This window comes from Anolis carolinensis, unplaced genomic scaffold (assembly GCF_035594765.1).
Source record: "Anolis carolinensis isolate JA03-04 unplaced genomic scaffold, rAnoCar3.1.pri scaffold_8, whole genome shotgun sequence".
NCBI classification, from domain to species: Eukaryota; Metazoa; Chordata; class Lepidosauria; order Squamata; family Dactyloidae; genus Anolis; species Anolis carolinensis.
In genome coordinates, this window is record NW_026943819.1 from 13,711,622 (window position 1) to 13,735,249 (window position 23,628).

At 39.3% G+C, this 23,628-nt stretch overlaps 1 protein-coding gene and 1 long non-coding RNA gene across 6 annotated transcripts in view; one reads left to right on the forward strand and one right to left on the reverse strand.

Moving 5' to 3' along the window:
- The window catches only part of unc5d (unc-5 netrin receptor D), a 371,567-nt gene that overhangs the window by 239,909 nt on the left and 108,030 nt on the right, over positions 1-23,628 (reverse strand). The gene's annotated exons all lie outside the window — the stretch shown is intronic.
- LOC134293459 (uncharacterized) lies at positions 507-4,208 on the forward strand. Its single transcript, XR_010000412.1, has 2 exons — positions 507-600; positions 3,598-4,208. It is a non-coding gene; the product is annotated as an uncharacterized LOC134293459 (long non-coding RNA).

Genomic DNA, 23,628 nt, shown 5'->3' on the forward strand with positions numbered 1-23,628 from the left:
ATCATAAATGCATCAATGCATAGCACATTAACAATATTGGACTTAATATTATTTCCAATGGAACACATGGTTTGGTGCTACATTTCTGCTACATTTGATCTTCTGGCAAACAAGCTAGTCAAATGTGGGCTAGGACAAACTATGGTGGATCTGTAATTGGCTGAGTGGACAAACCCAAAGGGTGCTCACAGGATGACTTACCAAAGTAATTTGGCATAAATCGTGAATTAGAATGCTGTAAGATACTATTCATAAAAGTATAAATATCACAGTATAACTGCATTTCAGTTCTCCTAGTTATTCAGAAAATGGCAAACAGGTTCATTCAAATTAAAATTAGAATTAATAATATTTCTGCCCCTATCCTACGCAAAACCTGGAATAATGTTTTTTCAGTGAACAGTTTCCACATTCCAAAGGTTGATCTTTGGATGTTTTCTAAAAAAGAAAATACTGCAGCTGCTGCAGATGATCCTGAACCAAGACATATTTTTGTATCAAGCAGCATGATGCATAATGAGGCAGACACCTGTTCCTTCACGGATACCAAGCACCTATGCCTAACTTGTGGGAAGGAAGATGAAAGCCAAAAAAAAAAAAGTAAGCAAAATCCTTATGAATAAGCCAGCCCACACAATTTATCCAAAATAGCAGATAACAAGTTTGTATGATATGATCTAGAATGGTGCTTCTGTAGAAAAAAATTCTATTTATTAATAATTGTTGTCTTATTACGATGTTATGAAGCAGATATGAATAACTACCTACTGTCATCAAAAAGCAAAACATAAGTAGTTCATTTGTTGTTTAAATTGGATATATAAGAGACAGAAGGAGAAAGAGAAAAATACATAAATCAAGTTGCGCCACATGATACAGCATTATTCTTCGCCAGTATGAACATATTCTTCTCTCAAAACCTACTTGGGCCTGAGCATTCAGTTAAACTTGCCTAAAACAATTATGAAGAGTCAAGAAAACAAGCAACGATATGAAACACATAAACAAGAAATAGTGTTGTTAGGTCATAGTTAAAATGTAAGTTTAGAAGATCTGCAGAAAGCCACTATGTTGTAATCAAACAATGAATACAGTGTTACCTCACTACTTCGCGGTTCACTTTTCGTGGATTCGCTGTTTCACGGTTTTTCAATAAACTCTAAAAGACTATTATAAATCATAAAAAATTACAATTTACAGCCTAAGGAAGGGAGGAAGGAGAAGCCAAAGGGAGAGAAAAGGAGCACAAGTAGCAACGGGAGGAGAAGGAGGAGATTTATCAACACACGATTGGTTGATAAAGACTTAAAATAGTGTATAACTACTAAAATAATGTATAAATATTAAAATAAATATAGTGCCCCACTTCACGGATTTTCATTTATTGCGGGTGGTCCTGGAACCTAACCCTCACAATAAAGTGAGGCAACACTTTATCTCTTTTGCATCCAACCTCCAGATATCCTTGTTCTTCATTTTGCTTAACTTATGTTGGCCCATCACAATTCTTAGTTCTACATTATTCTTCTTATTTGGGTTCTCAAATATAATAAAACTCTTTATTTTGCTTGGGAAACAAATAATGCTGTCTATTCTTTCCATCCATATCTATATGGTATTCTTCATCTTCCCCATGACGTTCCTGTATTATCTTTTCAAAGCTTTAGATTTATGATTTTTTTTGTTAAAAATGAGTATCCAATTACGATAGCAGAGATAACAAAATCCACATCATCCATCCAATCTCAGTTCAGTCACAGTCCACTTGTTATTTTCTGAAGGCAATCTTAAATCAATCCCTTTATTACTGTTAGTGTTTATTTGAATCTGTATATTTATTGGCTATTCTGATTAATGTAATAAATTTCCAATTTCCGAGTCTCTCTAGTAAAATTATATACTGGATGATTTTTTTTTTGTTCTTGCTCATTTTAATATCAGAGATGGAAATTAGAAAATATAATTTCAAGAGGTGCATATGGACTACTCAGCACTTGGCCTTTGGTCTATTTTTTGACATTTTGGATCCATTATCAAAGTGTTTCTTTAAAGTCCATATGAATCTCCTTTTTCAGTGACGGTGCACCGTTTTCTTCTTCTTCTCCAGTGTTCTTTAGGTCTAAAGACCTTCAACGTGTCATTTTTCTTCCAATTTATTGCTTCTTCCAGATATTTTCTAAATTTTCTTAGAAAGCACTTAGCTTTTGGATTGTATTTGGTAAAATCGCTCCTATTCCCCCTTCTCCTGACGTGTCATTTCTACACACCAATACAGCTCTGGAAAAGGGAGAATGGTGGCTGCGTAAGTTATTTTTCGGTTTTAAGGCTTTTCTGGGAGGTTTTGTTTTGTGTTTTAATTGGCATCTCCAGTTAAAAAAATAGAAGATGAGAAAATCCTTTTCTGTCTATCTGTGGAGAGACTGCCAATTAGAGTAGATAACCCTGAGCTAGATGACCCGAGAAATGCTATGCAAAATATTTTTAACTATGGTAGAGCCCCTTGGCCCTTGGTTACATCAGTTGTCTTTCCCATTTATATTTATTACTAAGGCTACATTTTTTTGAACCACTTCTTGCGCAGTGGTCTAAAAAAACCCTATATGAACAAGGAACTAAAACACAGAAGTTAGAGAGATTCACACAAACATTACAATTCTGAATCAATGAGGAAATCATTTCTTTGCTTCAGGCAGTGATGGTGGAGAAATGCGCAGCTTGGCCTTCATAGGGTTTTTTTTTCATGTCAGGAGTGACTTGAGAAACTGTAAGTCACTTCTGGTGTGAGAGAATTGGCTGTCTACAAGGATGTTTTGATGTTTTTACCATCCTTGTGGGAGGCTTTTCTCATGTCCCCGCATGGAGCTGGAGCTGACAGAGGGAGCTCATCTGCTGTCTCCCCGGGTTGGATTCGAACCTGGCAGCCTTCAGGTCAGCAACCCAACTTTCAAGTCACAAGGCTTTAACCCACTATGCCACTGGGGACACCCTTCATCGGTTACCATATGCTTAAAGACTGAATTCAAGATATGGGCAACTGTGGCAAGTCCAAGGACCAAGGTTCTTGAAACCTTTCAGGGGGCACAGAGACAGGCAAAAAAAATAACCCTCATAAAAGGACAAGCTCACCTATTAGTTTGAAAAAGTGGCATTTTCTATGCCAAGCAGAAGAGGTCTGTAATGAATTGAGTATAGTCAGTTGGGTTGCGAGAATCGTGTTGGAATCATTGTCAATTGTTAAAATGGTCAATTGCTAACAGCTCTTCAGTGCTACAGAAACTACAGCCCAATTGCTCTAATACTAAAGGGACAAAGTGAAGAAGCTGGGCTTTGTCAAACCTCTTAAAAGCCTTACTCCAAGATCAAAGAAAACACTATTGGTAGTGAAATGCAACTATACATTTTGAGATTAGTTGGACTTACTACTTAAAATGTCAATGATATTTGCATTGGTAAGCAATAATACTTGTCTGAGAATTACCTGCTTCTCCATTTAACATAATCTGAAAGCTTTAACAGTAATTTAAGCACCAGAATTCAGTTCAATAAATGGCATTGGTTTACCTCTTTCATATCTCTCTCTCTTGCACACATTTCCAGGATGAAAACTATCTGCCTGCTTTGATCGCATTGATGTCTGTCACCAAGACTGATTATAATCTGCTGATTAGCAAGGATCCAGCTTCAGGTTAAATATCTTTCCCTATAATGTTGCACAGAAACAATAGCCTTTGATTACATCAGGAAGAATGAGTTGGACCACCTTTGCAGAAATTAGAATACGTGGAAGGAGATGTTTGTGCAGCAGAAGATAATTTCATGTGTCTGTGCTTCCTAATCACCTGTTGACTCACACTTGCACACTGGTAACATGTCATTTGTAGTTCTCTAGCAGAAAATATCTAAGAATGATTAACTTCTATGGGAAAATGTAAACATCTAAACAAGGTCATTGTTGAATGGTAAAAAATATCCCTTCTATACCAATTTCTCATAACTCCTAGAATCATCACATAATGATATTTAGGGAATATGATGATTGCGAATCTAAAATACAAACTGACCCCATCTGTTCATCGTAGAGCACATGGATGCCATAACCTATGAGATTTCTGAGTTCTCTCAAACTCTACATGTCTGGATCTGCAAAGTCGTGAGTTGTTATGGAAAAGGATAGAGATGTAACTTTGTAATAACACTATGTAACATGATTTTTGTTCCTGTGTGATAAAGGTTCTATAATAAAAACTTGGGAAAAGTTTACTAAACTGCAAAACCTTTATTTTTGCAGAACACCCAGCAGCATATTTTACCATAGTTTTCCAATGAATATCTCGTAGAGTCTCAACCAATTCAACATAGTCGGAAAAATGAAGTTAAAAATGAAGTATAACAACTACTTTCAAAGTACATACATACCACACAATTTAACAGGAAATAATACTTTCAAACCAGGAACAGAATTTTTTCCAATTTTTTTTACATAGTATAACAAGAAAGTTGGCTTCATCTCTCACATCAAGAACAAAGCTTCCCAAGTTTCAAAGCCCCCTGCCCCAATTCAAGGACCATTAGGAAAATGTGGAATATGGACATTTCGAATGAGTGAGGAGGTAGAATGCATTGGACAATTTATTTAAACAGTCTCCAAATAGAAGGAAATGAGATGAAAACAACCAAAATGGCCTTCAATGTCTGGAGAGTCTGAGAAGGTTTTCTAGTGGCCTGGCCCTCATTTTAAGCCTCAGATGATAGTTGGTGATTTAGAGAAATAGGAGCAGGGACCTGTTGCTGCTAATAAAGTTCTTCAAACATTATTCTTCATCCATCCATTCTAAATTCAAGACATCTTCCTCAAGTGTACCAGTTTACAAATAGAGGTATGAACTTCTCAGCAGGTCAAAAACATTTGCCCTTAACCCTGAGAGAACGTAGCATTCAACATTTAACAGAAGAAATCTGTAACCAACTGGGGCAATTGTAACCAATCAACATTCACGTGTGATTATTAATGAGGAAGAGCACACATGTTAGAACATGCTTCAGCAATTTGCTTTTGTCTGAGGTCCTTTCTACACAGATGTATACAGTTCAGATTATCTGCTTTGAACTGGATTATATGGCAGTGTAGACTCAGATAATTCAGTTCAAAGCAGATAACCTGGATTATATGACTTGATATTCTGGATTATATGGCAGTGTAGAAGGGCCCTAAAGCCTACTAGGAAAGGCAACACTCTGCCCTCTCTTCTCCCACTTTGCACCTTGTAATCCGTTTGAAGTAGTCAAAATAAGAGGATAAAAGCAGAAAGTGTGAAAAGAAGTGAAAAAATGTGGCATTGTGAAAGCAATAGAAAAAGTGGGATGGCAGTAGATAGATCAGGATGGCCCTGACGTATTTGGATAATTGGAAGGCTTGGGAGAATTGCATCTTCAAGTTTTTGGCTGTTTCCAAGGTTACAACACCAGTCTTCAATGTCACAACCCCTAGCTATGGAAACCCAAACAATGAAATGCTAGTGCACCAAAATGTCATCAGACAGAGAACCAATGGGAAAAGGCTGACATCCTTTCAGTGTGGTAGTATCTTATATACTTACAGTAAATTCTCCTTCACGCGTACACAATGTTAACACAGTTTGCAAGAGTACTCTGAATACTATTCCCTCATTAATAATGGACCATGACTGTGCTCTGGATCTATAGTCTGCCCGAGACAAAGAGAGCTTAATGGACAAGGAAAGGAGTGCTCTCATTGCCTAGTGCAACCTGAACCTAAAATGAGCCCTCCAGGAATACCAGCAGGCTGTCCTTGGCTTTGATTCCCCATGTCCCCTTTTAGACTCATAATGGATTTTTTTTAAAGTACAATCACCCTAAACTAAGGAACAACTGAGACTCGCCCTTCTCTAAATGGTTTGAGATTCAACTATCAGCCTCAGTTTCAGATTACATACATACATATTTATTATTACGGTCAATAGTAAAGGTAAAGGTTTCCCCTGATATTAAGTCCAGCCATGACCGACTCTGGGGGATTGGTGCTCATCTCCATTTCTAAGCCAAAGAGCCGGCATTGTCCATAGACATCTCCAGGTCATGTGGCCGGCATGACTGCATGGAGCGCTGTTACCTTCCTGCCGGAGCGGTACCTATTGATCTACTCACATTTGCATGTGCAGGAGCTGGGGCTAACAGCCGGCGCTCATTCCGCTCCCGGGATTTGAACCTGGGACCTTTTGGTCTGCAAGTTCATCAGCTCAGCGCTTTAACACACTGTGCCACCAGGGGCCCCTATTACGGTCAACAACCAGTACCAAAAACTCATTCAGATTATTCATCTGGATTCTTCTGGCTCTACTGTGATGTGCTAAACCAGTTGTGAGCACCTTATAGCATTAGGACTCTATCTGGTCCATCTCAGTTTAAATTTTCATACAGTCTTTTCAGATTTCAAAAATTTCTTTGCAGGCGACCAGACAGTGATCTGGTTAGTGTAATTCATCCCAAACCATTAAAAAACAAAAACGTTTTGTCCACAAAAGGTAAAGAGAATCTGGGACTTGTAGTTCCTATGGTAACTTTTCCAAACTCTGAATGCTGTTACTTCCTTAATCTGTTCTATGTAGGGTAGAGAGGAGAGTGGAAGGTTAAAGAAAGAAAAGAGAATGACACGGAACGGGGAGAAGTGTCCTTACCAATTTTGGGCTCAGCCTCACATGCCTTATGCAAGCCTAGGAGGCATTGTGATGGTAGCATATCCCAAGCACTACCATTTACCATGGTTATCCTGATCAATACATAACTGCCAAGACGTGTTTCCATTTCTTCTGAAATAACATGATAATGCTGTTTTAGTGGTATACAACATGGAACACCTGTCCTATTTTAAAGCGGGCAAGTGCCTATCAGTATGTGCCTCCCGTTCACAAAGGATGATCATGGGAAAGCCAAGCCAGTATAAAGGCTTTACCCATGTCCATAGAGGCAGAATTCAAATAGACCAAAGTCAAATGAAGCAAGCAATAACTTCAGAGAAGTGTTGAATCTACTATCTATCTGTCCAGAATGGCATTGGCCAAGCTAACAGAAAGCCAGCAGGAAATTAGCACAGCTGGCTTCATCAACTTGGCAGAGTTTAGTTAAGGCACAAAATAATGTTTCTGGCATTTCTGTTCCTGACATTTGAGCTACTGATGCGTGACAAAGAGAACAGACTGTCTCCTTATCCAAACCTGGAAGTGCTGTCTGGGGTGGACCAAGCTCTGCATCACTCCCAACAGGGCTGCCAGCTTCTTCTGGCCCCAGATGCCACTCAACGTCATAAGCCAGTACTCAAAATCTGAAGACATACACTCTCCCTGTAGTTGGGCAGCCTCAAGGAGACACAAGGCCATGATCCATTGGAAGCTGATCTACCAGATGAATCAACCAAGGAAACAGCACACCTTCCAAGTCTATGAATCTGGCACAATGAGAAGAGATGGTAAGTAAGGTTCCTTGCATGGTAAGTACTCCTCATTAGAAGCAGGAGGTGGATGCAGCTGATGGAAGAACCAACTGGTTGGTGTAAGTTCCTGGATGGCATTCTTGTTTTGTGGTCTCTGTGACTCTACTCGGTTTAGACCTTTGGTTCTCAACCTGTGGGTCCCTAGATGTTTTGCCCTTCAACTCCCAGAAATCCTAACAGTTGGTAAACTGTTTCTGGGAGTTGTAGGCCAAAACACCTGGGGACCCACAGGTTGAGAACCACTGACTGCCAACCTTGCTGGATTCTGGATTGCTAATATGCAGCTTGTTTTCCTAAATCAGGACCAAACGTGACTACACAAATGCCAAATGGACTCTCACTTTCTGTTGATAAATTTCACTCACTTTAGCTATCTCAGAACTCTGAATTAATTGTTTCCTCGCTTGACTGCCTGAAAGTATGTGTTAGCTGAGCAAGGACAGTCACTATATTAACACGCTTTCCCCCCTTCATCTGGAGATGCCTCTTCTAGGTAAGGCACAACAGCAGTGCTAACAATTTCAGTGATGGCCAATTGGGGCAAGGAGGTCTCCATGGAGGCAATAGTCTCTGGGTTGCTCACTCCACTCTAGCTCTTCCAAGCAAACAGGAAGGGTAGGCATCCATTGCTGAGGTATGATACTCCAGCAACAGCATCTCATATCTATATTATGTTGACAAATTAAATAAAAATATGTCTCAAGGTTTCAGCTGCTGTTTGACTCATTCTATCCAGCTGTCCTTAGAAAAACAATATTATTAATCTACTATGTTTATCACTGACTATGGAGTGATAGAAAAGACTTTGGTTTTCAGAAATAATGACTTGTTTGTCAAGCCAGACAACTTCGGTGCAGCCTGGCAGAGTTCTCTGGAAAAGAACAAGGATTTATGGCTGGGACACTCAAGCAATTGGCAACAACAGAAGATAACAGAGGAATCTGGGGAAATACAAAGAAGAGATAGTGAATTGAATTCTCAATTCCTTGCCCACATGGTCATCCGTCACTACATGCAGAGTTCATTATTATTTACACTCTCCTCTTTACAGAGTGTTACATTTTCAATATAACCTCTATAGTTAAATACTTGCTTTTTGTTGATTTCAGTGGGTTCAAGGGCTGGAATTCACAAGAACAGTATAACCCTAGGGCCCTTCTACACAGCACCTAAAATGTGGAAGTTCCCGGCTTAAAAGTGGGGTGGCTAAATGGTACTAGCACTAAATTCTCACTCATTTGCATTCATATTTATCATCCCATGTATTTACAATTAGGCAATACTGCACAACTGTTTCACATTGATATTAATGTGTGAGGGGATCCATGTTTGCACCTGTCTTTCCTTCCTTTCAGGAACTAATAAATGCTTTGAAAGATAGTCATTAAAAAGGGAAATTTATTTATTTATTTATTACAATATTTATATCCCGCCCTTCTCACCCAACAGGGGTGTTACACCCCTAGGCAGCAAGAGCACCGAAAACCAACACAGAGGTCAATAACAATATAATATCTTTATTGAAGCAAAGTTCCAAAAGGAAATAAGCAGCAAAGCAGAATAAGCAATTGACCTTTCAGGAAAGATCAAAATTAGTCCATTAGGTGAAAGTCTTATGTCCAATATTAAAGTCCAAAGTCCAGAAACCGAAACACACTCAAACTCAGCTTGAGTATTGAGTGGGGGAAAAGAGCAAAATGGCATGAAAGAGTTCTCTGGAGTAAATGTCCGAAAGCAGGATTTCAGGGCAAAGCATGAACTAGATGTGCAGGAGCTGAAACGCAGCCCAAACTTGGGCAAGAAAGTAGACCAGCGCCCAGTCTACTCAAGAGTAAGCGCACCTTCAGGCCGCTTGGATTTCAAGAGCTGGAGACGATGATGCTTCTCAGTCAGAAGTAAAGTTGACACCGCACAGGAAAGTTCCCAGCGCAATACTTTTATTGAAGTTCATATGCTCCCCCAAGCCAGGTGCCTGACTCCCTAAAACTTCCCAGGAGAACTGAGCTTGTCATGTCACCACGCCAGGTGTCTGACTCCCAAATTCTTCCCAAGAGAACTGGGTTTAGCCATAGTCACCACACTCTGCTAATCTGGCGCTTCTCCTCAAACTTTGTCTCTGCGATCTGTCTGTTTTCAAAAAGGCCCTACGATCAAACACTAAATTTTCAGGAGAATCTGGGAGAGCCGGCACTGTTTCAAGGGCATCCTTAATTGGCTCTGGCTCGGAGATGTCAACAGAAGGCATCTGGAAAGGAGTTGATTCTTGCTGACGTAGGAGAAAACCAAAGTCTTCTTCATCCTGGACAGTAATGGCCACAGGGTCAGGGGCCAAAGGTGCCCTAGGCATCACAAGGGGATTCAGTGTCTTCATTAGTGTCATAGCATTAGGTTTTCCTTTTCTTTTTTTAAAAAAAGAAAAACATTTCACCAGAAATGGTTCCTCATATACTTATCTTGATCCTCTAATTACAGATCCTTCCACATATTTTGGATTATAATTCCTCTTGCCTTGCCATTGACCATATCACCTGAACCTTCTGAGAGGTATGACTCCAAAACAGGGGAGCATTGGGGATTCTACATTTTTTGAAGACTGACATAGCTCGGATGCTCAGCAGTATGTCTTTTACCTTCACTAAAGTATGATTTAATTTAGTATGTTAGTTGTGTTTCAATTGTGCACAGTCAGGATTTGACACATAACAGCAACAAGCAAAGGACAAACCTGATTTTGGAAGGAAGCCATCTGGTATTTACAAGGGCAAATTTTATTATTTTTGTTTACTATGGAAAAACTCAACTTTTCAGATCAATTGATACTATTTGGATCAGTTGATATCTACGACGCATGACAGCTCAAAATCACTGGCATATTCCATTTACACTAGGCTCATGTATCTTTTTGTCTTCGGCAGGGCACACCTATGCCTATGTAACAGCTACATGTGCTTAAATTATGTACATAAAAAGACACAGATAGATAGGTGCAACAGTGACGGCTATCAGAATTGACACTGAATACCAAACTTGTCAGAATCTCCATTATGTGATTTAGAGCCATTTAATAGAGTGCAATAAAGAAGGGAGACTTTCTGCCCAGCCTTTACATCTCTCACAGGAGTTGGAGCGCCTCCAATTATACCAAAAGCTGTTTTGTCAATGCAAGAGGAATAAATCATGGAAGATGCATTTCACCTTTCGAGGAGCCAAGCAATCAGCCAATCCATCATCTTCCATCAGGAAGAAATTTAGCAAATAGCGGCAGAACAGCAGTCAATAAAAAGTGCTTAAATACTATCCTGGCTGTTACTTGCTGTGCTTTTAATTTGGTAAATAAATGCCTTCCGTTGGGCACACACCCTGGAGTCTTGGCGCTGACGTGGATTAAGTGCTCTGTTAGCTCCACGGTGCTGAATGGATCTCCGAGGTACAGCCAGCTATAATGGCTCTGAAACATCCAACTGAAATCTCCCTGCTGTTTAATTTCAAACATTAAAAGGGTGCACGTGGGGGTAAAAAAATCCAAGAGTTAAAGAGGTAGACCTGCTTAGTTTTATTTCGATGGGTAATGGTAGGAGCAAGAAATGCATTTCCTATCAGCAAGAAATACTATTCTAATAATATCGGGTAACTTGCAAATTAAATCATGTTTAGCCTTAGAGGATCTCGCTTGCCTCTTTCTTAATTAAACACTTTGAGGGGTGAGTTTATATATAAAGCAATGTTAAACGGAAAATGGTGAATAAGGTTTACTTATTAAATATGGGTAACTAAACTGGAAGGTTTATTATTCATCTTTAGCTACTTATATCAAACTGCGGGTAGTTGCATGGGTAATATATAAGAGATTTAGGTGTGTATTTAATACAGCAGTACTTACGTTCTCACTAAGCTTATTTGTTTTCTCCAAAAAGGAGAGGCATGTGCACATTTCATTTTATTTTCTTCCTTCATTATAGTCCTTCATACAATTTTTCTTTCCAAAGAGAATAACTCATGCCAAATGAAAAAAAGGGTAAGAAAGATTTTGACAATCACATAATTACCATCAACGTTCTACAGAGCCAGAGATTTAATGACTTTACATTTAGGGCTTTATCACACAAACCCGCTATTCCATTATCATCGCATTATCAGAGATAGTGGAAACTTTACTGCTGGCACGTTGGAAGAGAAGCAGAAGGGACTTATCACACCAAGGTAGATAAAAGGAATGTTGCAAAACAAGAACATATTGATGGGTTTTGCCTGTTAATAGCTGAGGATGGATCATGGGGAGGAGGCAGATCAGCAGTGAGATGTAAATAACATTGTGTAATAGGGACTGTTCCCAAAGGTGATGGCACCAATGCAATGCCAGTTTGCCTGCCTTTATATTCCTCAGAAAGGATTCTTAAGGTTAAGGTTTAGCACTACAGACACCTCTTATGGTATGCAGTAATAATGGCCAGTAGGTCTGTTTTGGTCAATAATTGTATTTAATATTAAAACATTAACATTTTCAAAAGGAAGGCAGGAATGCTAATCTATGAACATGAAGTCTGAAAATCTTGCTAAGTATCAAATGTGATGATTGGTTTAAACCGAGTACCTGTTTTACTGAGCAAAAGTTACAATGGGCAAAAACATAATGATTCTAAAATGAGAACCAACAGCCATTTCAGATAACCTGGCTTACTGACATAAAATAACTGCTTATTCCCAAGTGGTTTTCTTGGAAAGTACTATTTTATTTTTGATGCCTTCATTTGAATGGAATAGCCTAGCCTTTCTCAATCTTTTTTTTTTTTTTTTACTCTAGAGGAACCTTTGGCACAATTTACAGATCTCTGAAAATTCCTGCATAAAAGTTATATTTACAACAAAAAGAAAGGGTTGAACCACCAGTGGTCCCCAAGAACTAAAATATGGTCCACCGCATCACCGTTAGTATACCGTTTCAACAAGAGCGACTGGTCTCGCAAAACCTTTTTATAGTGCCGAGGCAACAGCGATGTTGGGAGGAGACAGGCTGACAACCCAAGAAAGGTGCAACAACAAGTCTCCTGACTGCTGCTTCTCCTCCTCCTCCCTCCCCCTGAGCGGAGCCATTCCATGTAGCACCTGGAAGCAGGGATGCCTTGGTGTCTTCGTTTTAAGACCTGTTTTTGGGTTTATTTGGGGTGCTGATTCAGAAAATTGCATTGGATAGACCACATCAGCTTTAGATTATTAAATATGGTTTCTGTGGGTGAGCAGATGGCGACTACTGAATGGTATATGTTCTGTATCAGGAACTAGAGCTGATATCTATCCAATGCAATTTTCTGAATCAGCACCCCAAGTAACCAAACCAAATTTAAAGTTGATCAAAAACAGATTCATAACCTTTTTGGTACTAATGTTGGAGAGGGATCCCTGGTCAAAGGGTCCCAGGTTGAGAACCACTGCTGTAGAAGATGAGTTAAGCACGACTCTGCTATTATGACAATGGATTGGCATGTACAATGGTCCTCCTCTCTTTTGACTGTTTCCAAGAGATCAATGAAAGTATATGTTTATCCATACAGCCCTTTTTTGGGAGTAGGTGTGATACCTTAACTGTGAACAACCTATCCAGACCTGATAACACAGCCCTCAAAGACATTTTTCATTTTGTTGGTTTCACATATATCTTGTCAGTCTTCCCCAATAGAATACTAAGAAATCTGGGATTTCCAGGCAGTTTTTGATTTATTCAGGCAATGAGAAGACTCAAACTTGCACAAGGCTGCTGCAATCAGTCCTCATATTTAGACCATAATTCTTGGATTGTTTAATCTAGCTAGAAGACCACAAGATGTCTCTTAATTCCTGTATTTCTCTCTTTTCTTGAAATTTATTTGTATACCCAACAAAAATAGGAGACTTAGGAGTAGGAGGAGTGAGTTGTAGAACTGTGATTCCACCTACTACTATTCCATGCTGAGGTTTGTAGTTTGGAGTCATGCTACACCTTTCTGTCTAGAAGTCTTCCCAGTATTTCATAGGCTGCAATCATGGTCCTTAAAGTGACACGATGATACAATTGTGTTGTTCAAAAGGAATCTGCCCCCAAAATGGAAACAATGTTACTGTTTAGAACAAGATTCAATTATGCTGGATTTCTTTGCTACTATCAGAATTGGTCGTGCTCCTACCTTTTTCACTCGTCTATGGACCCTAAGAACCTGTCCTACAGAGCGAGGCAAACCACTAGAATATATGTTTGGTATCAGAGATGGTTGCAGAAAAAGAGGATGGAGAATAATGTCTCAGGTCTTGTGATGTTAGAAGGAAAATACACCTTGGCCAATATGAGCAATGGAGTAGAATCCTGATTTCTTCAATATAAGAAGAAATATAAATCTACAATATAAAAGTAGGAATAGAAAAGAATGGGGTCTAGAAGCACACTTTTCCTCCTTCTGCCCCTGTCTTGCAGAAGCACATTCACACAAAATGGAAGCATAACCCGGTAGGAAATAGTCTGCCATTTTAATCTTATTGATTCCATGCCAAGAGCTTTAAGCACATGCCTAACTCTCCCATTGAAATCAATAGGATTTAAAAGTACATCACTTTGATCAGATCATGCCCTAAGGGGTTCTAACAATATTTTTAGAAAGGCAATAGCATTTTACCATTCCCTTAAGACCCGTATAAACCAGAGGAGCTAAACAGAGATGCTCTTAAGTAAAGCGAGCCAGACAGCTTGGGTTTGTGCCTTAAAAGTCACATTTTATGGACATGATAACATGGCCGAGAAATATTACCTAGTGGAGATTACAGATAAAACAGACTAGATTGTAAAACACCTCCTAATCCCAAAATAGCAGTTATGTACCATTTTCCATTGCAAATTGAGAGAGAGGTAGCGAAAGATACAGTAATTGTCTTTGACAAACATTCACATTATACACAGTAAAGTGTTATAGTTGTGGTAGTTTCCCTTGTCCCCTCATTTGTGCATTATTCTGTATTGGTGCCCAAATTAAGATGTGGCTTCAACGTTGAAGTCTCTGATAATAACTGTTCCTCCTGAGGCCAGGCAGTTCTGTGGACAAAATAGATCAGGTTGAAGGGTGATTGCAATAAAACCTCGAGATTGGCTAACTAGTAATAGCACAGGCACTGAACCAAAATGCAACAGCTGCAAAATAAATTCATCGCTCTTGTCATATCTCTTGCCTGTTCACTCCTGATGAGTAGCAACTTTCTCTCCACTTGTCCTTACTACAGAGATTTTCTCCTGACCTACTTTTCCTTAGTTCCATTTTCAGCAGTCTCCATTTCTTTCCAAAGTGACTGAAATGTCCAGAATTTTGTTTTGCTTTGGGGATATTTTCAAAGGGATAAGGGAAAAAATGAGCAAGTATACTCATATGTAAGTCAAGGGCAGGCTTTGGGGCCAAATGTATGGATTTCGATATAACCCATGGATAGGTTGAGGGCCATTCCATGGGAAGGGGAAATGTCAGCACTGTTTCAGAGGACCAGCCACCTTTAGACACTATCATTTTCCTGCCAGGACCTTCACAAAGGCAGGGAATGGTGCTATGTTGGAGAGAGTAGATGGGGTTGATGCTATGGGTTCTCCAGAGATGTGCTAAACTCTCGCACTTCACCACTCGAGAAGGGAATGGTTCCTTCTTTGATAAGAGTTAAGGTACAGCACTTACATTGATCAAGAAGTCAACCCAAGTTGTTGGATAGCTGTTTCCGTTAAAATTTATAGACTTCCACATTTGTATAAACAGCACATTACAAGCGCATTTAACAGGGACATACAGATGGCAGTACCCTGGAAATTTTAACAAATGACCTCTCTCTAGAGAGAGGCTGGTCTATGGCACAGGCTGGTTAGCAGCCAGCTGCAATAAATCACTCTGACCAAGAGGTCATGAGTTCAAGGCCAGCCCGTGTCGGGGTGAGCACCCAACAATATATATATATATACAAGCCCCTGCTTGTTGCTGACCTAAGCAACCCGAAAGATAGTTACATCTATCAAGTAGGAAATTTAGGTACCACTTATATGTGGAGAGGCTAATTTACGACACCATAAAAATCATCCAGCCGCCGTTGGAATGAGGAAGTTACCGTCGCAGTGGATGATGAAGCAGCTGCTCCCCCTGTGGCCAGAATCAAGCATACCCTCAGGAAACTGGAAGCTGGAGAAGGTTAAATTGCCTCTGTGACTCTGTCTTTGTCTCTGTCTCTATGTTCACATGGCATTGAATGTTTGCTATGTATGTGTATATTGTGATCTGCCCTGAGTCCCCTTCGGGGTGAGAAGGGTGGAATATAAATACTGTAAATAAATCAAATAAATAAAGCTCTCTGCAGAGAATTCGACATTCCTCATCCCTCATTGGGATGAAATTTGGGGTTTTACATACGCCAAGCATGTGCTTTACCATTGGGCTATGGCTCTTGCTTGGCGACCAGCTCTTTTCCAGTTCCACACCGCAGTAACAGTTTTAACTTTGAAACTGTGCTGCAATGAGACAGCCAGTTCCCTTTAGTATCAGCTGAAAAGCTCTGCTGTGCAGCATTTACCATGAACTCATTTAAATTCCACTTTGTTTATATTTGATGGGAAATTAGCATTTCCTCATACAAAGGAAAAGTGTTCTCTACCTTGAATACTGTCTCGTTCAGCACTTTATTCAGGCCCAAATTAAATCCCCAAAGCCTTTATAGTTTCTAAGGGATTAATAGCACTGATATTATGCTATTAAAAGTTTCATTGGAAAGGAGGTGGAAAACTCTACTCCTAGCATTTGTTAATTAGCTGGTGTTTTGCAGAGGTAACACTGTGTAGCTGTATATAATTAGACCTGTCAACCAATTATAGAGTTTTTACTTGATTAATCATCTGCCTTTTAAATGATCAATTAATAATTCAATTGGCACACACTTGCCTGTAGCCAGAAGATCAATACAAATGGTTTTATTCATGTTGTTATTGGTTTGTAGAGGTAGATTCAAAAATTCTTCTAGCACAGAGCTAACCCACAATAAAACAGTATGGGTGTGTTAAGATTTTGTTTGGCTTTTTTGTGACAAGAAATTTCCAAAATTCACACATTTCTTGGCTGCTTCCATATTTAATGTTTTGTTTTTTGTTTTTTGTTTTTTTTTTTTTACTGTTGAATAGCTTTATGTATATGTGGGTGGAGATATTGTTGGGAACTAAATGTCTGTATTTGGCCAATGACACACAATTTTTTTTTTGCAGTACCAGAAATCCATCATTTTCCTCCAGCACCACTTCCACTGGATCAATTAGAGCAGGAGATGTTATAATAAACTACAGTTAGGGTTCAGGCTGATTTGCAGGTAACTGGCAAGGATTTCTGACTTCCAACAGATGTACAATAGCAGCAACAACATTACTCTTTTCCTATCTTAAATTAAACTGAAATATGGAAGACTATACTGATGACCAGAATAGATGCCTCATATTACAGAACTGTGACTCCCATTCAATTTTGGATACTTTTATCACAATATTTTAATTCTAAGTGCATATATCTTGTCCAGTGATCCCCAAGAACTAAAGTATAGTCCACAGCCTCACCATTACTACACTGTTGCAAAGAGAGTGACTCGTCTCGTGAAACCCTCTTATAATGCCAAGGCAACGGGGATGTTGGGAGGGCAGAGGCCGACTACTCACAAAAGGCACAACAACAACCCTCCTGACTTCTGTTTCTCTTCCTCCTTCTCCCTTCCCCTGAGCAGAACAGTTCCATGTCTTGCCTGGAAGTGGAGGCACCTTCATTTCTTCGTTTTTAGGCCTGTTCCTGGGCTAATTAAGGGTGCTGATTCAGAAAATGGCATTGGATAGACCACATCAGCTCTAGATTATGAAATATGGTTTTCTGTGGATGAGCAGATGGCAACTACTGGATGGCATATGTTCTGTATCAGAAACTAGAGCTGATGTGGTCTATCCAGTGCAATTTTCTGAATCAGCACCCCAAGTAACCAAACCAAATCTTAAGTTGAACAAAAACTGATTCATAACCCTTTTGGTACTAATGTTGGAGAGTGGCCCCTGATCAAAGTGGTCCCTGGTCAAAAAAGGTTGGGAACCACTGTTCTAGCCCAACACAAAGTCGATACCACAAACCTGGTATTCATACCTGCTACAGAAGCTAGCCACTAATAGGGCTTAGTTTTCCAAACCTTTGGTTTATTTTTCTCTTTTTGGTCACCCTTTTTTCCTTCAATTTTTTTCTTCTATTTGAAAATGAGCTCCCAATTGCGCAGCATGTTAAAGTACTGAGCTCCTGAACTTGCAGACTGAAAGGTCGCAAGTTCGAATCCAGGGAGCGAAGTGAACGCCCGCTGTTAGCTCCAGCTGCTGCCAACCTAGCAGTTCGAAAACATGCAAATGTGAGTAGATTAATAGGTACCGCTCCGGCAGGAAGGTAACGGTGCTCCATGCAATCATGCCAGCCACATGACCTTGGAGGTGTCTATGGACAATGCTAGCTCTTCGGCTTAGAAATGAAGATGAGCACCAACCCCACATCTGGACTTAATGTCAGGTGAAACCTTTACCTTTACCTTATTTGAAAATAGTGTAGTTTTCCCCAAAAGTGGTCAGTGCCATTAATCAGATTCCTAAATGGTTCTATCTAATAGATCTAGAGTTATTCAAGTTATAATAGTCTGATTTATATTCCTTTTAAGAAGATGGTATAAACTGACAAGCTGAAGGCATCCCAAACTAGTATCTGGAGCATGATGGCTTAGTTATAGATGACTTCAACATGCCATTTAATTGATTCTTCTTATAGTTCTCTCTCCTAGTTCTTCTCTGCAATACCATATTTAGAGCTCTTGTGTGTCATCACAATCATTTGTGTCATCACAATGTGTGTCATCACAATCTTTTCCCACATTTACAACCATGCCTTGTGGCAGTCACATCAGTTTAGAGATGCTGCTCATAACATTTAGTGCTGCATTTTGAAATGTTAGATTTGTCATAAGAAGATTAACAAAGGAAAGCTGTACTTCTAGAACCTTTTCAGTTGGTGGGTAGCATACAGATTTCTTAAACAGAGTAGGAAAATAATAGCCTTGTTGAATATAGACGTATTTTTACCAGATTCTTTCATGGGCAACTTTCTACAGCAAATAGCTGGTTTGGTTTAAAGCAAAGGCATAAGTATGCAAACAGAGTTTTCATTTCCCTTACTCCCTTCCCGTGAATCATTTGGTGGCATGGTGTCAGCTCCAATGAGTGTTCCTGTGCAAAGGCTTCATCAGGAGTTACAAACACACACAATAGGTCGCATTCAAAATGTTAGTTAGTTATGATTCATCTCCTCCTACACCACTGTTGCGCACACAAGTTATGAGCCCAGAACACTGAATCCAAAATACAACTAATGGAAAGGAAAAAAAATCGGCTAAAAGCAACCAATTCCTCTAAACTTAAGCTTTGCTCAAAGGAATTGACTGCTACACTGATGCAATTTCACAGTAGTCTTTGGCCAGCATATCAAGACACATTGGAGGTTTATTCCCAGAACGAACAACCTCTTTCATGAGTGCTTAAGCCCAGGAACAGAACTAAGAAAATCCTGGACATATACTCACAAGCCCACGAGGATCTATCACAGTAAATAACAACCCACACCTGACCAATGTAAAGCTGAATATAAAGCCAGCCATATAGTGTATTAACAACACTGCCATTTCCTTTTTTAAAAAGCAAGCCTCCATATGTTTTGACTCAATACACATAACACTATACCAAACATATTGTGTGAAAATCATCTCTCACTCAAGGCTAAGTAACTTCACATGATCATTGTATTTTTTTTCAAGTCTGCCCGCTTTCCATTGGATTGTTTCCAGCTTCTCATGAGCTGGATAGATGAGCAACTAAACCCAAGCACATCTGAGAAATGAAAACATATTAAGTGCATTCTTTGGAAAATGTAGGGCCCATCCAGACAGGGCCCAAAATGAGTGAGCTGTCGTGCTTTTACTGGAGGCATCCAAACAAGGCCTCCAGTAAAAACAGAATAATTTGTGACAAAGCTTTGTCATGAATTATTTAGATATTCTGTTAGAACTGGGCCGTCTTGAAAGAACTGGATCTAATGGAGCAGTCCCAGGACTACCTTGGGGGTCAGGGAGGTCATCATAAATCAGAAATTACTTGAACGGACTCCACTCTTTAGTTGAATGACATTGCTATCTAGTTAGAAACACATTTGCTAGATATATTCAAATCTTCCACCATAACCATATGTTTTCCAGGATATAATCTTGAATCAAGATGTATTTGCCCTATACAGTAGAGTCTTGCTTATTCAACATAAATGGGCTGACAGAATGTTGGATAAGTGAAAATGTTGGATAATAAGGCGGGATTAAGTAAAAGCCTATTAAACATCAAATTACGTTATGATTTTACAAATTGAGCACCAAAACATGTCTGTTTTACAACAAATTGACAGAAAAAGCCGTTCAATACACAGTAACGTTATGCAGTAATTACTGTATTTACAAATTTAGCACCGAAACATTGCAATGTATTGAAAACATTGGCTACAAAAACATAGACTACTAAAAGGCAGACTGCGTTGGATAATACAAAATGTTGGATAAGTGAAGGTTGGATAAGCGAGACTCTACTGTAGTTAGAAATCTAGCCACTATACATCCTCAGATCCACCTCTATATCCATATATTTGCACTGATGTGATTTTGTGTCAGGATACAGTTGCTATCTAGTTAGACATAGGCCTCTTCTACACTGACATATAAAATCCAGGTTATCTGTTTTGAACTGGATTATATGGCAGTGTAGACTCATATAATCCAGTTCAAAGAAGACAATGTGGATTATCAGCTTGAATAATGTGGATTATATGGCAATGTAGAAGGGGCCATAGTCATTAGATGTCCTCAAATCTACATTCGAAGGACAAAAATTGGGCCAAAATAGAAACCATCTTTGCTGGTGCAAGTATCAGAAAATCAGGACAGGAGCATAGTTAAATGGGGAGGCGTCGAATGAGGATTTTAAATAAACATACACACACCCATAAGGATTCTGTTTCCCCCCTCTTTTCCCTTCAGCACTCGAATTTCTAGCATTGCAGCAATTGAAAGCTTCAGCTGAGCCATGAGAAGTATGGTTTAGGCATCCAAAAGAAAGCGGTCCGACAAAGTTCCTTTAACACAGAAAAAATGAGTTCTAGGTATTGACAAATTTCAGTACCCCACTCTCTGAGAATTTGGTGACTGAAACTCATTTGGGTGGCCAGAATTTGTATTTATTCATAGCTACATTCATTATAAGCCTATGCAAGCACACACCGTGGTCAGCAATGCCTGAATGTCCCTTGCACAGAGTGAGAACTAATGTGCCAAATCCAAGTCTATAACCATAAAAACTACAGTACTTGATCCATGTTGAGCTTTACAGCCAAAGTAAATGGCATTAAATGCACCATTGCATTGAATGTGCCTCCTTTCCCACTTTTTATTTTCTTTCTATAATAGCAAATCACTGGAGATTGGGGCCATATTGCATGAGAGAGCACACGTTTCCCTTCCAGGGCAAATAGGTCTTGATGGCATTGGGGACTCATTATCAGGATCATGGCACACAAAGGAAAGGTTAAGCTCACTTCTTTAAACTGTAATCCTGGTCCTCTTCAAGACTCCACACCAATATTTAATATGCATGTAATTAAAATTATTCATGCATTTATTCATTTAAATTAATTTGTGCATTTAACATATCCCCTGGCCCTAAAATCTCCAGATATATTCATCACTTGGCAGGACAGCAATCTGCAAGCAATCACTGTTTGCCAAAATTTTACTCAGAGTCAAATAAATGTGCTTAATAACAGTGTGGGGTGAGGAAGAGTTCAACATTGATACAACAGGAATTTATCTATACCTAATATGCAATCCCAACGCAGATAGTTCCAGTCCAATTTGTTCATGGGAGCCACGGTGGTGTAATGGGTTAAACCCTTGTGCCGGCTGAACTGCTGACCTGAAGATCTGACGGTCAGCAGTTTGAATCTGCGAGATGGGATGAGCTCCCATCTGTCATCCCCAGCTTCCCATGTAGGGACATGAGAGAAGCTTCCCACAGGTTGGTATCACATCCGGGCGTCCCCGGGCAACGTCTCTGTAGACAGCCGATTCTCTCACACCAGAAGCGATTTGCTGTATATTCTCAATTTTGCTTCTGACATGATAAAAAAAACTTTGTTCATCTTTTAAAACGAGACAAAGACTCTGCTGTTTGCACTTCTAATCTCATAAAACCCCAACGGCAGTACCATACGTGCCATGGGGAAAGGATTGCTAATTTATGTAAAATATTACAGAAAATGATCTATATGACAGGATTGATATAAAATGTTAAATGCAAACCATTACTCACTGAAGATAATTTGAAACAGTATCATGTCAGGGGAGTCATTAGATTAGAGGATAAAAAGTAGGAATAGGTATTCAGATATTTAGACATATTTGCATAATCATGTGAAGGAGATAACAGATGCTCTCCTGGGCCCAACTAGCACACAATGAATAGAACAACAGTTTGAAAACTTAGCATTTTCTTCACATAATCATGACACAGGCCCTCATTTTGTTGAGTTTCTAAGTTGACTAAAGGGACCGCTCTTTTTAAGGAGTAAGATGGGGGGGGGGGATGATTCAAACAAGAAATGGAACTGGTTTGGGGAAATGAATGGGAACTAAAGGCTATTATTATTTGGGAGTGAGCCTAAGAAAGCAACGATTCAATCCATGCTGTGTAGTATCTTAATTAAAGCTGGTGTGGCACAAAAAATTTGTATGAGATTCAAAGGAAGGAAGGAAGGAAGGAAGGAAGGAAGGAAGGAAGGAAGGAAGGAAGGAAGGAAGGAAGGAAGGAAGGAAATGCATTAATAATAATAATAATCATAATCATCATCATCATCATCATCATCAGCGAGAGCATAGAGATGCCTAATGGACAAACCATAAAATGCAATCAGCCTGAAGCCTATAAATATCTGGGCATACTACAGTTAGACAATATCAAGCATGGGCATGTGAAAAATGTGGTCTGCAAAAAATATATCCAAAGAGTCAGAAAGCTTTGAAGAACAAATTAAATGGCGGAAATACTGATCGTATTTCTCTCAACACCTGGCCATCCCCATCATTAGATACACTGCTGGAATTGTGAACTGAAGAAGTACCGCCCACTATATGCTAAACCCTTGTACTAGTGGTTTCTTCTGACCAGTTGTACCTGTTGGTTAACTCCTTGACATAGCCTCAGAGTTCACCCCAGTTTAAGGCTCTTCCCATGACCTTGTAGCACCTTAACTTCCTTCTTGATTACAAGTTCCACTCAGTGCACTTTGCCCAGTTCATTTTATGTTTTTATTGTTGTGTTTTTCATGTGTTTTATAATGATTGTGATTTTTTAATGCCTTTTAAATTTATTTGTGTGTTTTTGTATTTGATATCACTGTATGCTGGTTTTTGTACCCCGATGGTGGCGGGGTACAAAAATAAAATTATTATTATTATTATTATTATTATTATTATTATTATTATTATTATTATTACTGGACACAAGCTGAGCTGGATGATCTGGACAGAAAGACAAGAAAACTGATGACAATCCACTACTCATTACACCCGCATAGTGATGTTGACAGACTTTACCTGCCCAGAAGATCAGGAGGCAGAAAGAGGGCTTCTGCAAGTGAAACAAACAGTAGAAGAAGAGAAACATGCCCTGGCAGATTATGTGAAAGGCAGTCAAGAACCACCATTGAGGGAAGTGAACAGTAGTAAACTGCTTCAAGTGCAAAAGACAAAGAGTGAATACTGTAAAAACATAATCCAGAGCAGAAGAGAAAACTGGCGAAAGAAGGCTCTCCACGGACAGTTCCTGGGAAAAATCGAGAGCCAAACTGACAAAGAAAAAACATGGCTGTAGCTCACAAATGGGACTTTGAAAAAAGAGACGGAGGGCCTGATTCTGGCAGCCCAAGAACAAGCCATTAGAACCAATGCCATCAAAGCCAAAATTGAAAAGTCAACGACAGATCCCAAATGTA